Below are 15,855 nucleotides of genomic sequence, written 5' to 3' on the forward strand. Positions count from 1 at the left end.
ATTAAAAAATAGTTGTCGTGAGTGGAAACTAACAATTTACCCCTTTGAGACCGAGTTAGGTTACTAGGAAAATAAATGTTTTGTTTCTCTTGACTCCAAGTAGTCCTTTGAGACCTTGTGCAATTTAAGGAAAACGAACTAAGTGTGTGGCAGATAAGTGTCTATCACCGGGAACATTAGGAACTCAATTGTATGACGACATGACTAGGACATAAAATTAAAATTTGAAAATTTTAAGCCACTTATTGCACTGAGCACAAAGAACTTATGCTTAAGTCATACTTAGGTTACTCCACAATCATGCTTATCAATGAAACTAGTTGATAGAGTTAGGCGAGTGCACTAGGGATTATGAAACACTATAAGGACTCATGAATTTAGATTGCAACATTTTGCTTGAGGACAAGCAAAGGTTTAAGTCTGGGGGTGTGATGTGCGTAGATCTTATAATCTTTTATGCATGTTTCAACGCACATTCACGTATTTTATTCATAATGAATTTATGCATTCTTACACTCTTTATCTTGTTTACAGTATAATTACTCTTCTATTTCGGAGATTTGGTCTTTGTGTACATTTATGTTGTCAGAGATGACTTTTGGAGCAAAAGCGGTGATCGTCGACGTACTGAGGCCCAAAGCAGAAGACTAGCCGACACTAGCCATGTGACCCTACACAGCCGTGCAACACATCTAGAGGAGAAGGAGAACATGGTCGTGTGACCCTACACTGCCATGCAACACATCCAGAGGAGAAGGAGAACACGGCCGTGTGACCCTACACGACCGCGTGAAGCATCCCGAGCCAGAGAAGAACGTGGTCATGTGGATCTTACACGATTGTGCTACTTAACCTGTAGCCATGAAGGAGTTGGTCGTGCAATCCCATACGGCCGTGGCACGTCGGCCGTAGACTATATATATCTGCAGTCTCCCATTATCAATTTAACCAATTGATATGCTGTAGACTAGAACATACTATCTTAAGATATTATTATATTTATTCATCTGGCACAGATTTGAAGTAAATATAATAATCATAAATTTTACCTTTTATTAATGAAATATGATACAATATGTCCTAAGTCAATCAACTATTAATTGGCTCTTAGGGTTTACACTAATAAGAAGGTCTAGCACCAACAAGGCATTTGAACCCGTTGGGAATTGACTCAAAGACCTATTAAAACAATCACTCATGCATATACCAACCGTGTCAATCCGAGGGAGCATAAATATTCCTCCATTGAACACTATTGATGTGGTGCAGCCCGAACAGGTTCCATATAATCAAGAATTGTACTAAATGGGTCAGACGTGACCCAAAAAAGAATCAAACTCAGCCTAGAAGTGACTCAGGTCTGGTTGAACCTACTCGGTACACTCATCCCAAGGAATAGAGTTAACCCGAATACAAGTTAGCTATTACAACTTAGCCCCAGTCATCAATATTTTCCCGAACTTGACATCAGATGACGACCTCTTCTATAACTTGGTTTCAAGCACTTACCTCCTCTGAGTTAGCCTTAGTCACAACCTCATCTCCAACTCAATCACGATGGCCAAGCCTATCTCCAACTAGGCCATAGTTGTTGAGCTCGTATTCAACTCAGCCTCAGGCACCTACCTCGTTCTTAACTCGACATCAGTCGTCGACCTCGTCTCTGACTCATCCATGGTCACCGTGTTCATCTCCAATTCTGCCATAGTTGCCTAGCTCATCTCTGACTGGACCTCAGGCACCTTCCTCATCCTTGACTCATCCTCAGTCGTCGACCTCATCTCCAATTCAGCCACAATCACGGAAATCATTTTTGACTCGGCCTCAGTCACCAATTTCGTCTATCCTTAGGGCCACCCAGCATCAACCTCATCTCCTCATCTGTCTCTGGGTCAAGCCCACACCCTATGTGGTCCGCTAAAAATGTGGGCTAGGTGGGTAGATAAGGAAGTGAAGTAACTGCTTCATTCATAGGACCATTTTCCCATAAGATGTAAAGAATGATAGTGCGCACAAGGGCGGAGCCACTTTAATGGCTACCTGAGCTATAGCCTGGGGCCCAATGATGGTGGAAAGATGATTTTTTTGAAGAGAAAGGAACAAATTGAAAAAAAAAAAAAAAGGCTAACTCGGGTGACGCCGATGCTAGTGCCGACGTCCGCACTTGTGGCCCACAGCCCGGGTAGATTGTTAGGATCCTCGGTCGCGGCTAGAGAGGGGGGGTGTGAATAGCCGACTCCAAATTCTCGTTTCTTCCTATAATTTGAGTTAGCGTAGAGGAAATAAAAAGCAGAAACGAAAACGGAGAAGATCAAACCTCAAACACGATGATATAACGAGGTTCGGAGATAATACTCCTACTCCTCGGCGTGTCTGTAAGGTGGACGAATCCTATCAATCCGTCGGTGGATGAGACCCCGGAAAAACCGGCTAATAAAAACTCCTTCTGGGTGGAGAAACCTCGCCACAATTTCTTTTGCAACATCAAGATCGGAGTGCAAGAAATAAAGCAAGAAACCAAGGGCAATATGAATGTAAAAACACCCTACCAAGTTTTGCTTGCCTTCTCGTCGACTGGGGTCCGTTGATGAAGCAGCAACTTCACGGATGCCAACAACAGCTGATCAGAGAACCAGCCGAGGGAAACTCACAGGAAGCTTCAGGAATGAAGAGCTCAGCAAAGCTCATATCACAGTCAAGTGTAGTAAGTTCCCCCCCATTTGTAGAGGCCTTCAACCTCTATTTATAACCTGAACCTGTGAAGAAGACACAGAAATCTAGCCGTTGTGACTCAACGGCTAGGCCTGGACCGATCAGGCTATGGCCTGATCGGTCCAGGAAATCCCTGATCGGTCTGTGGACCGATCAGCCTATAGGTGGATCGGTCCACAGACCGATCCCCCTATTGTTTTCTGAATCCCATTGCTTCCTGATCGGTCTACAAATCGATCAGATAACTTACAGTGAACTACTGTTTGGTTACTGATCGGTCACCAGACCGATCAGATAACCCACAGAAAGCTACTGTTTGGTTACTAATCGGTCACCAGACCGATCAGATAACCACAGTATCACTGGATCGGTCTGTTAACCGATCAGATATCCATAGTATCACTGGATCGGTCAACAGACCGATCCAAAGCCTATGTAAGGTAGGTTTGGCGCTTCCCAGTCCTAAACCCTAAAGCCTTTCTAGTCTAGAGAACGAGCTACCGAGCCCTCTCTGACCTAGTCCGGAGAACGAGCTACCGAGCCCTCTCCGACTTCGTCCGGTCCAGTGAACGAGCTACCGAGCCCTCTCTGACCTAGTATGGAGAACGAGCTACCGAGCCCTCTCCGACTTCGTCCGGACCAAAGAACGAGCTACCGAGCCCTCTCTGACCTAGTCCGGAGAACGAGCTACCGAGCCCTCTCCGACTTCGTCCAGTCCAGTGAACGAGCTCCCTAGCCCTCTTTGACCTCGTGTGCCAAGATTCCATGCTTGGACTTTTTCCCGTGCCAAGCTCCTTGCTTGGACTTTTCCGTGCCAAGTCTCCATACTTGGACTTTTCCTGTGCCAAGTCTCCATACTTGGACTTTTTCCCGTGCCAAGCTCCCTGCTTGGACTTTTCCATGCCAAGTCTCCATACTTGGACTTTTCCCGAATCAGGTCAACTCAAGTCGGGTCAACCAGGTCAACCTTGACCAAAGGTTGCACCCACAATTTGTATTCTTGTCAAACATCAAAATATAACTTTTCTATTCTCGTCAAACATCAAAATACAACTCGAGTCAAGTCAACTCGAGTCGGGTCATCCAGGTCAACCTTGACCTAAGGTTGCACCAACAATCTCCCCCTTTTTGATGTTTGACAAAAACCATAATCAAGTTAGGTTAACCCGATAACCTAACTTAGGTTTTCCAATAGTTCTCCAACATTCTCTAGACATTCTCCCCCTTTTTGACATACATCAAAAAGAGTGAATCAAGGTCAAGAGTTTCTTCCTAATGAAAGTCTCATACCTTTCATTGAAACCCTTAATTTCCTCCTTGATACTAAAGACAACATTCTCCCCCTTGAAACCCTTAGTGATAATCCCATATCACTCATCCTCAGAAATCTTAACGAGTAAAAACTCTCCCTTAAAGTCAACTCCCCCTTGACCAATAGGTAAAGCTCCCCCTAAAGGTCAACTCCATTGTACCAACAATGTCTTGGAGAGTTTCAACCCTTCAGAAATCTAAAACACCAACTTCCATAGCTGAAATTTCAGACAACAGTCGAAAATCAATATTTTGGCACGCTCTGATCGGTCACCAGATCGATCAGAACTTCACTGGATCGGTCACCAGACCGATCCACACTACCCTGGATCGGTCCAGTGACCGATCCATACTTCCCTGGATCGATCAGGATCTTCTCTGATCGGTCCACAACTCTCTAATAAGGATTTCTGATTTTTCTCCCGAAGTTCAGAAACCCCTAAAAAAAATCACAGAAAATTCCAAAAATTGTAAAATTTTGAGGATACATTCCTCATAACATATATTATCATGGAAAAATAGTTTTCTATGAAAATAACTTCCATTTTTAAATCTTGATACAAAGTTCGAAAGACTTTGAAATAGCTCAAGGTTAATCCATCTTTGTATCAACTTACTCAATGATGAATGCTATCACTAGAAAAGCTTCATCAAGATTTTTTGAATCAATTTTGAAATGATCTTAAATCATTCAATTTAGGACCACAATCTTAGGGCTAAATGTACATGACTTGTACGCAAGTTTTTCCTATGATCCTCAATTTCGAATTAGGCTCATCTAGGTACAAGAACTATGCACCTTGATCCTAACTCATAATCCTAATATCTCAAACACAACTAAGGTGTATCAAATACATCCAAGTCAATTTTGATGTGAGATATGGGTTTAGGTCATCTTAAGCTAAGTCCTCATGCATTTTCTAAACAACAATTTGATCTCCATATCAAATTATGTTTTTATCCTTAAACCAAGTTAATTGATCATAAATGCAAGAGATGATGACATGGCATACAACAATATCATAAGTGGAATGATGTCATGGCATAAAGTATGAAACTTAAATAAGGCATGACATATAACTAACCTAAGCATTATCATGACATTTCAAATGATAATAAATTAAATATAATGTCATGACATGGCATATGGCAAACAATATATGACAAATAACATATGATAAATAACATATAAAGGTATAGAAAATACCTAATTCTAGCCTTAGTTGTCATTTTTGATAATTTTGATCATTTTGCCATAAATTCTATATTCCTAAGTGTAATAGACCTAAAGTCATATACTAAAGATTTTTAGATCACTATGTGCCAATTAGATGGACCCTAGAAAACTTCCTCAAATGTGGTTGGCACATCCTAATCACCTTAGGAATAATTTTTAATTTCATTTTCAAGGCTTGATTACACCTTGAAAATTCCTAAAATGCCACCTTTTGCTATGATTAGATTAACTACCTATCCAATTAAGGTTGGCACATCCTAACCCATCTAGCATGATGGAATCACGCTCCTAGGAACCCAATACCTATTTGAGCTCATTGGGTTCACTAAATATTCACTAGGGATGACTTCCCTAGCAACCCTCCTAATGACCCTCCTAGGCTTTAAAGCCTTGGTCATTTGGGACTCATCAAGATCAACTCTAGGGGTGACTCCCCTTGTGACCTTGGTGATGGTCTTCCTAGCCCTAGGTCTTGTTCCATAATCGAATGGAATATCATGATAAGTGGGCTTGACCACTTGAAACTTAGATTTGTGACCCAAACCTCTCATGTCCTTGGGCTTTGGTTTTTGACCCTTAGATCCTAGAGTTGACTTTTCCAAATTCTTAAGAGCCTTTTCTAAAGTGTCAAGTCTTGACCTCAAGACTTGATTTTCCTTCTTTAATACCTCAAGCTTTAATTTGTCATTTTTCTTTGAGGTATTCCTAGGCATATGTCTAGTTGTTTTGGGATTCCTATCTAGATTTTCCTTAACCTTAGATGAATTAATTCTAGGGTTGGCATTTCTAGTATTGTCCTCATCTAGGCTAACATGTTTGGCACCTAAGCACATGTATTGGTTTTTATGGTTATCATGCTTATCATTATTGACAATTGCAATAGAACTACTAGCATGCGTCTTATTAGAATTGCAAGAATGTGCCTTAAAGGGTACCTTAGGGTTTGCCTTAGCTCCCCCTATAGATGTGCTTGGTCTCTTATCCTTGTGAGGTTGCCTCCTCCTCGGACATTGGCTCCTATAATGTCCCCTTTACTTGCATTGGAAGCACACCACATGCTCCTTGCCCTTGCGTATCGGGACTCCGGCTTCCTTGACCTTTGGCGCCGGTGGAGTCTTCCTAATCCTCTTTGGACATTTATTTTTGTAATGCCCATATTCCCTACACTCAAAGCACATTATATGTAATTTACTTGAAATTAAGTGGCTTGAGTTGCCTAGGGTTGAGGATGGATATAAGCTCTCTCCTTCATCCCTTCCGGAGGTAGAGGCTTCTTCTTCTTGCACCAATCCTGAAGAATGACTCTCCTCCTCTTCTTCCTTAGATGTTGAGTAGCCCTCAACTTCTAATTCCATACCTCCATGATGTGAGCTACTTGGCTCACTTGACTCCTCTTCATGACTTGAATTGGAGCTCTCCTCATGGAACTTAGCCAAGTTGTTCCACAACTCCTTGGCATCGTTGTATCCACCTATCTTACTCAAGATATCATTAGGTAATGAAAATTCAAAGATTTCCGTTACCTCGTCGTTGATTATGGATCGGTGGATTTGTTCCTTCGTCCACTTCTTCTTCTCGAGAGGTTCTCCTTCTTTATCCACCGGAGGAATAAAACCTACTTGTACACAATTCCAATTTACTAGGTTAGTCATAAGAAAATACTTCATTCTTACCTTCCAATACGCGAAGTCGTCGCGATCGTAGAAGGGTGGAATCGTGACGTCTTCTCCAAGTTGATCCATTCTCTAGCTTGTGCTCCCCCGGGTGTTAATCCGACGAAGAGCAACCTGGCTCTGATACCACTTGTTAGGATCCTCGGTCGCGGCTAGAGAGCGGGGGTGTGAATAGCCGACTCCAAATTCTCGTTTCTTCCTACAATTTGAGTTAGCGCAGAGGAAATAAAAAGCAGAAACGAAAACGAAGAAGATCAAACCTCAAACACGACGATATAACGAGGTTCAGAGATGACACTCCTACTCCTCAGCGTGTCCGTAAGGTGGACGAATCCTATTAATCCGTCGGTGGATGAGACCCGGAAAAACCGGCTAATAAAAACTCCTTCTGGGTGGAGAAACCTCGCCACAATTTCTTTTGCAACAGCAAGATCGGAGTGCAAGAAATAAAGCAAGAAACCAAGGGCAATATGAATGTAAAAACACCCTACCAAGTTTTGCTTGCCTTCTCGTCGACTGGGGTCCGTTGATGAAGCAGCAACTTCACGGACGCCAACAGCAGCTGATCAGAGAACCAGCCGAGGGAAGCTCACACTAAGCTTCAGGAATGAAGAGCTCAGCAAAGCTAAGATCGCAGTCAAGTGTAGTAAGTTCCCCCCCCATCTCTTTTTTTTTGTAGAGGCCTTCAACCTCGATTTATAACCTGAACCTGCGAAGAAGACAAAGAAGACACAGAAATCTAGCCGTTGTGACTCAACGGCTAGGCCTGGACCGATCAGGCTATGGCCTGATCGGTCCAGGAAATCCCTGATCGGTCTGTGGACCGATCAGGCTATAGGTGGATCGGTCCACAGACCGATCCCCCTATTGTTTTCTGAATCCCATTGCTTCCTGATCGATCTACAGATCGATCAGATAACTTACAGTGAACTACTGTTTGGTTACTGATCGGTCACCAGACCGATCAGATAACCCACAGAAAGTTACTGTTTGGTTACTGATCGGTCACCAGACCGATCATATAACCACAGTATCACTGGATCGGTCTGTTGATCGATCAGATATCCATAGTATCACTGGATCGGTCAACAGACCGATCCAAAGCCTATGTAAGGTAGGTTTGGCGCTTCCCAGTCCTAAACCCTAAAGCCTTTCTAGTCCGGAGAACGAGCTACCGAGCCCTCTCCGACTTCGTCCGGTCCAGTGAACGAGCTATCGAACCCTCTCTGACCTAGTCCGGAGAATGAGCTACCGAGCCCTCTCCGACTTCGTCCGGACCAGAGAACGAGCTACCGAGCCCTCTCTGACCTAGTCCGGAGAACGAGCTACCAAGCCCTCTCCGAGTTCGTCCGGTCCAGTGAACGAGCTCCCTAGCCCTCTTTGACCTCGTGTGCCAAGATTCCATGCTTGGACTTTTTCCCATGCCAAGCTCCCTGCTTGGACTTTTCCGTGCCAAGTCTCCATACTTGGAATTTTCCTGTGCCAAATCTCCATACTTGGACTTTTTCCCGTGCCAAGCTCCTTGCTTGGACTTTTCCATGCCAAGTCTCCATACTTGGACTTTTCCCGAATCAGGTCAACTCAAGTCGGGTCAACCAGGTCAACCTTGACCAAAGGTTGCAACCATAATTTGTATTCTTGTCAAACATCAAAATACAACTTTTCTATTCTCGTCAAACATCAAAATACAACTCGAGTCAAGTCAACTCGAGTCGGGTCATCCAGGTCAACCTTGACCTAAGGTTGCACCAACATAGATGACCCGGGTTGGCTCCGCCTGTAAGGTCTCATGAGCATTAGTAAAGGAATTAACTTATAAAAATTTTCAATAAATTTTAGAAATTTTTCGGGAATTAAAATGAACTTGTGTAATATGTTTTAAGCCAATAGAACTAATAAGCTTGATGGAAGCCTATGATAACACCCAATTAAATAGGGAATTGATTGATCTAATTAGCCTAAGATAGAAATAATTAACCTAGGTATAAAGACTCTAACCTAGGTATTCGGCCCAATCCTTTTTCCTCACTATTTTCCTCCAAAAGCGTCGCACTTCTTCGCCCTCTCCACCTCGTGGTCTCCGACCGATCTCTCTGTCGGGCTCTGAGATCCGGCCAGGCACCACCTCACTCAGGCGATTCTCTGGGGACGACACAACCGGAAGAGGAATCCTGCAACTATCTCACCGGCAGCGTTGCTTTTGTTGGCGGCACGAGGAAGGGAAAGGCAAGTACTCTCCATTATGTTGGTATGAGATCAGTGAGGTAAGGATTAGGTTCCTATGAGGAGTCGATGTGCTTGTCTATTGTACGATTGGTTGAACGAGTTGAGATTTGCCTTCCATGTGACATTCTTGCTACATTTTGTGGTTTCTCTAGCTTTCCTTGAAGGGCTTGGGAGTCAATGATCAAATTTAGTGTTGAACGGGTTTCTCTTGATAGATTGAGCTTCTGGATTCATTTTTTTTTATGGTTTCAGTCAAGTAATGATGCTTCCTTCTTTCTTTCCTACTGCTCTAAGGATTTTGGGGCTTAATGGTGTTGGAGTGGACCTAGTGTGACGAGGTTTTCCTCTTGATTCCTTTTTCTGCTTTTGAAGCAAGATTTTAGGAAGAATAAGGCCTAATTGGGAGTGTTATATTATCTCATGTGCTTTCGTAAAATATGAATCCATTTCTTGATAGTGTAGATTTTGTTTAATAGAGAATGCATCTTCTCTTCGTGCCCAATTTCTGAATGTGGGAAACTGAGTATGGGTTAATTGGTGTTTATTGAAGTTTTGGACACTTTAGATTGTTACTGCATTGATGAATCAAGTTTTCTACAGGTTGGAAGGGATAGTTGTGTTCTGTGTTTCAAGTTTCCTCTAGCTATTGTGGTTTTGCTATGGTATTGCGGTTTCAAATAGGGTGTCATGAGTTCAACAGGATTCAAGCTTTCCATGCTAGTTTCGATTATTGTGATTTGTCATCTATTTTGTTATGCATGATTTAGGTTTCTGTTTACTGATATTCTTATGTTTATGCATGATTCTTTTTGGATATGGAAAGATTCTTGTATTCGTATGATTATGAATGTCTGGAATGTGCTAATAATGTGATGATAATGAAATGTGTATGTCCACGTGTGGTGACAATTTATAACTAGCATTTTGATGTACTATTTTGGCTCTTATACTTAGCATTTTTACTCTCTTGTATGCTTAATTCTGCATTTATATCATGTTTTGCCAATTGATATCTATTTAGAGTCTTGATATAATTTTTCCTATATTTTCTAGGATTTTATCTAAAAGGTGCATCTTTTTTGTAGGGAAGCAACTAGGTCGTTGATCAGGATCAGATAATCCAAGGATTCATCAAGAATTGGAGCTCCAATTCAATGTAATTCCAAGTCCAATTTCAAAAACCCAACCCAATCCTTAAGCCCACTCTTAAAGCCCAATTCCAAAAGCCCAATTTCATCCTCTTAATGGATCTAGATCCCATCAACCAAAACCAAAATCCAATAACCCATTCCCCTTACCTCTTCTCTCACGCGGATGAACAACAGGACATCTTCTCTGTTTCACGTTTCTTCCTCGCGGGCTATGGCACACGACTTCCCCCCACATGCGCCTCTTCTTCTTCTTCTCTTCTTCCTCACCATCGGCCGGCGGCCACTCTTCTCTTCCCTTGCCGTCGGTCGACCATCCACAGTCCACCTCTTCATCTTGATTCCAGCGGTGAGTAACAACAAGCACTCTAGGCTGGGCAGCGAGCGTCGGCGATGATCCCGACCATCGTCACCTCACCAGAGGGGTTCTCTAGTGTGTCCTCCATCTTCCGGCATCCTTCAGACCTCTCCTCTCCATCTGGGGTTCAAACGGACAGGGGACGAAGAGGGTGACGGCAGTCCATATCATCTCTCCGGTGACAATATAATCATCTTTAGTTTATCAGCAAGCTTCAGAGGATTCCTTACCTGAGTGGGTTGCAAAGGGAAGGGAGGTCTTCTTAGCGAGTTCCAGCAGAGCACCGATCAACAGACGAGCACCACCGTCATTTCCAGTCAACTTCCATCCAAGGGGCTTCCTCGGTGGAAGATTCACATCATCTTCGTTGTCGAAACAAGGAATCCAGCAATGAGCTACTATTCATCGGAGTTCAGGGTTCGATCTCTGGGTCCTTGTGTGATGGCAAGGGTAGTCCTTGGTAATTGGAAGTTGAGGGTGAATTGTGGTTGGGTTAGCTTAGTTTTATTCATGTTAATGTTTATTAATTTTGTCAATTTTCTTGTGGTGATTTTTTTGGTTGAATGATTGTATTAAACTAGATTTTCCATATTTGAATTGCACTAATCTTGCTTTATTTGTTTCATGCATGCCACATGTTCGATGAATTGCTGCAACTAATAGTTAATTTCAATTTGATGCATTTTACTTTGCTTAATTTTTGTTCGTCTTGTTCTTTCAATTTATTTAAGTTCTAGTTCTTCATTTGGATGTCATTAGGTTAGATTAGATTTTTTTTTAATGCTTTAGGTTTCGTTCCATGCTTAGTTTCGTTGATGCTTTACTCTATATTGTCTTTTATTTTTTGCAATTGTAATTATGTTAGACTTAGCTTTAATTACTTGCATTGTCTTTCATTTACTAGATTAGGTTCCATTTAATGCTTTATCATTCCATTGCTTAATTTAATTGTGTTGATGATTATTCCATAGCGTAGAGTGACAATGCGTTGTGGATTAATTGTTGGCACTTAATTAGATTTTATTCCAGTATTAGATTATTTTCCTACTTGCTTCGCTTTTCATTTGTTAGGTTTAGAATCAAAATCCAAAACCCCCATTTACATATTAAAAACCTCAAAAATAGGAATAACATACAATTCAAGATTACCATCCTATCGTTGCTTTCGTTGGGAGATGGTTTGGGTCATTTCTATACTATATTAGTGTAGTTAGAGGGGGTTTAGTACTAAAAATTCTTTTTGATATCGTTTTCATAACGATATCAAAAATTGGCACCGTCGCTGGGACAGTAGCGGTGTTTGGTGATCTTAGGATTGATTTTCTATTTTCTCTCTTATTTCTTATTTCTTGCAAAAAAAATTCAAAAACATTGTTAGGGTTTAATTATTTCATCTCTTGCATGCATGCATTTTATCTTGTATATTTTTCTATGTCTTTTGATGGTATTTGCTCAAGTGTTTCAGGTAAGACCAGGAAATTTCTTGTGTGATATTAGCAATTTCAGAGTTTCAGTGTGATCAGGACCTCAAACTTGATGAGCAACATGGAGAATGACACTGAAAAGACTCTCAGAGACCTTTGAGCACTAGATTTGTCAGTTAATTCATTTGGCATTCATTATTCTGATTTAGAGGCAGACTTCGAGTTATGGAAAATTGTTTATTTATTACCGAAGTTTCATGGACTATCTGGTGAGGATCCCAACAGACATCTACAAGAATTGGATATGGTTTACTCTTCATGGAACCTACATGGTGTATCAGAAGAAGATGTTAGACTTAGAGCATTTCCTTTCTCAGTAGTAGATTCAGCAAAAGATTGGTTGTATTGTCTTCCACTCAACTCTATCACCAATTGGATCGAGATGAAGAAATTATTTTTGGTGAGGTTCTTTCCTGCTTTTAGGATTGCAGCTATTAGGAGGAGTATTTGTGGAATCCAATAATTTACAAGAGAACCGTTTCAAGAATATTGAGAGAGATTTAAAGGACTTGTTGCTAGTTGTTCTCAGCACCAGATAAGCGATCAACTACTAATTATATACTTCTATGAGGGATTGCTTCCAATGGACAGGAGTATGGTTGATGCATCTAGTGGAGGGGCTCTAGTTAACAAGACATTTACTCGGGCCAGAGAACTTATTGAGATTATGATGGCAAATTATCAGCAGTATGGGACTAGACCGATGATTACTAAAGATGTTCATTCCTTTGTCAGCAGGATAGGTATAATTTATTTGCAGGATTAGGGTATGGGAATACACAACAAGGGATTTCTGAGTGGCCCCACCATTATCAACCTTACTTTCAGCATCATAAGCCTGAGCAGCATTGTAGGGAGCAGTCACAACAATATTTGCAACATCAAGAAACACAGTTCCAGCCAAAAACACATTCATCGACACAGTTATAATTGCATTTAGATCAACCTACTGCATCAATTTCTGAGGAGATGGATTGTAGAGTTTGTGATATTCTTGACTTTTATTCTGCTACTCTACATGACTCTTCTAGTTTTTTGTATCGTGATATTGTAGTTGATTATGATATTATTGTTGTTGATGATATTGCTGTTCCAGATAGTCTTAATGTTGCAGGTATAGGAGATGATGATGGAAGTGTAGCGGAGACCTAAGAATCACTTTGACTATTTTACCATTTGAGCCAGTTGAGTCTGCTATTTTACTCAGTGACGATGGAAGTGTAGGGAAAACTTAAAAATCACTTTCGTTGATTGTTCCTGATCCAAAGTCGGATCTTTTACCTGATCAAGATGATGCCACATTCACTGCTTTAGAGCCTCTAGGTATTTATCAGAATGGTAAGGTCAATGTTTCTTCTGAATGCTTAGAAAATTCCATAGAGGTAATTAAGTTTGATTGTATTGAATGTGACACATCTTTTGATTCATGCTATGTTTATATTGATATTGTTTATAGTACATCTCATACAGCATGCGTGTAGGAAATGCATCCTTTTTTTTTTAGTGCACGAGATTTCTATAGATATTTCATTTGCATCAATCACGCAAGGATGCATTCTACCACTTGAAGAAATCTCTAACACTCTATGCAATAATCAAGCTTATGGAGTGGATATTTCAAATTAACCATCTCTTACCACTTCTAGATTGGCTTTTGTAACTGAATCGGCTCTGACCACCAGAAATTCAGGAGAGTCTCTTCCATCTCATTTCTTCTTTTCCTTTTTGCTTGTATACATGTCTTTACTTTCTTTTTTTTTGTTTGCATTGTTTGCTTTTGCTTAGTAGTTTTCACAATAAATCTCCAATGCGTTCTTTTTATCATCTTAGAAATTGTGAAAGCTAGTTAAATTTTATTGTTGAATTTGATAATTTATTGTCTTGATTGGATTCTTGGATTGCATGTGATTACAATTTGATGATGGATTTCATGTTGGTAGATTGAGATGATAATTTTTTATATACCTAGTGAGGATATTTTTGAGCCTATTATTCCTATTGATGTGTGATGCACTTGTGGTTAAGGCTACTTTAGAACTTGCTTAATTCTTTCGAGATCACATTATCATAGGTTTGCATGATTTTTATGAAGGCTATCTCACTTTCTTTTATTCATTCCTTTTGTTATCACACTTTTCTTGAATAATCCTCCTATTTTTAGACATTTCATTCTTTTCTCTCTTCCATTCATTTCCACTTTACTCTTCTTATGGATGTGGATATTTTTGAATGTTCTATGATGAGTGTTTTGCCCAAGACGGACAAAAATTTAAGTGTGGGGGAGAGAAATAGCTTAGTAGAATTTAGGAGAAGGATAAGTGAATCATGCTTGATCACCATAGGTAAACCATGTTATTTATCTTTTTATTTGAGCTATTGATGATGTTGTATAGTGATGCACAACATGTTGAAAAAAAAGTGAAACCAAAAAGAAAAAGAAAAAAAAAATCAGAAATGAAAAAAAAAAATCAGAAACGTAAGAAACAAAAAAAGAAAAAAATATATATACTTTGACATGTTGTGTCATTTTGTATTTCTTTGTGATAGAATTATTGGGAGAGACAATCTTTATTGTAGCAATATGTAGATTTTATTGTATATCATGAGTGGATTTTTATTGAAAGGCTATAGTAGAGGTTGTCTACATATTTATTGGATTTGTGGAGAAACTTTAACATGTGCTATTTTGAATTTGTTTGTGGTAGAATTTTTGTGAGTCACAATCTTTATTGCAACAACATTTGGATTCTATTGTATATCATAAGTCAATTTTTATTGTAAAAACTATAGTAGAGATTGTTCACATTTTTATTGAGTTTTTAGAGCTAGATTGGAAGTTTGGATGAGAAATATTTTGGGGCATTGTTTACTTGTACTCATCTATGTAACATTCCAATATATCCATGTCTTCCACCATTACCTACTTAATCTTTCTTATTATTTTTCTTACACTATCATTTGCTTGATTCATGTTTCTCTTACATTTCAAATAATGTCTTCATTATTTTATTATGCACTCTTATGCATATAGTGATGGAGATTAGAAGCAAAACAAGCATATGGTAGTGCATGAATCCATGAGTAGCTTGAGTGAGCTCCACTATTGCATTTATATAAGAGGAGAGCCACCATTACTTACCTTGTGAGATTATTTCGTTATCATTTTCAGTTTATCTAGTATGGATTAAAATTATCATGTTTGTCAATTAGTGTATGAATTGAATCCATAAATACTTTAGTCATTTGAATTTGACAATCGTATGTAACTTTTCTTTCACTATTTTCTAAAGCATGATTGAGAATTGCTAGGAAATGCATTTTAGTACAGGATGGGTGCCTCGGGATGAGCTCCAGGGAGGACTCTTCCAAACATGATTGATAATGTAATTTATGTTGGTTTCGGCTATATAACTACATATTCTCCTAGGAGGTACTTCTAGGGTTATGATCATGAACCAAATGAACATGCTCAAATGATAGTTACCACATGTGTGACATATTCATTGTTACTAGTTGTGTGGATGTTTCTACTTAACATGTTTTCTCCTCTATTTCGTAATTAAGTTTACATTTTCTGTTTTAGCTATTGATCCTACTTCACTATTGATGTCATATTTTTCATAATAGGATGTTCTTGCTGGTTCTATAGACTCATGATGTATACGATGCAGGTGAGGGAGACCCCTCATAGGATATTATAAAGAGC

The sequence above is a fragment of the Zingiber officinale genome, chromosome 8B (genome assembly GCF_018446385.1).
Source record: "Zingiber officinale cultivar Zhangliang chromosome 8B, Zo_v1.1, whole genome shotgun sequence".
NCBI classification, from domain to species: Eukaryota; Viridiplantae; Streptophyta; class Magnoliopsida; order Zingiberales; family Zingiberaceae; genus Zingiber; species Zingiber officinale.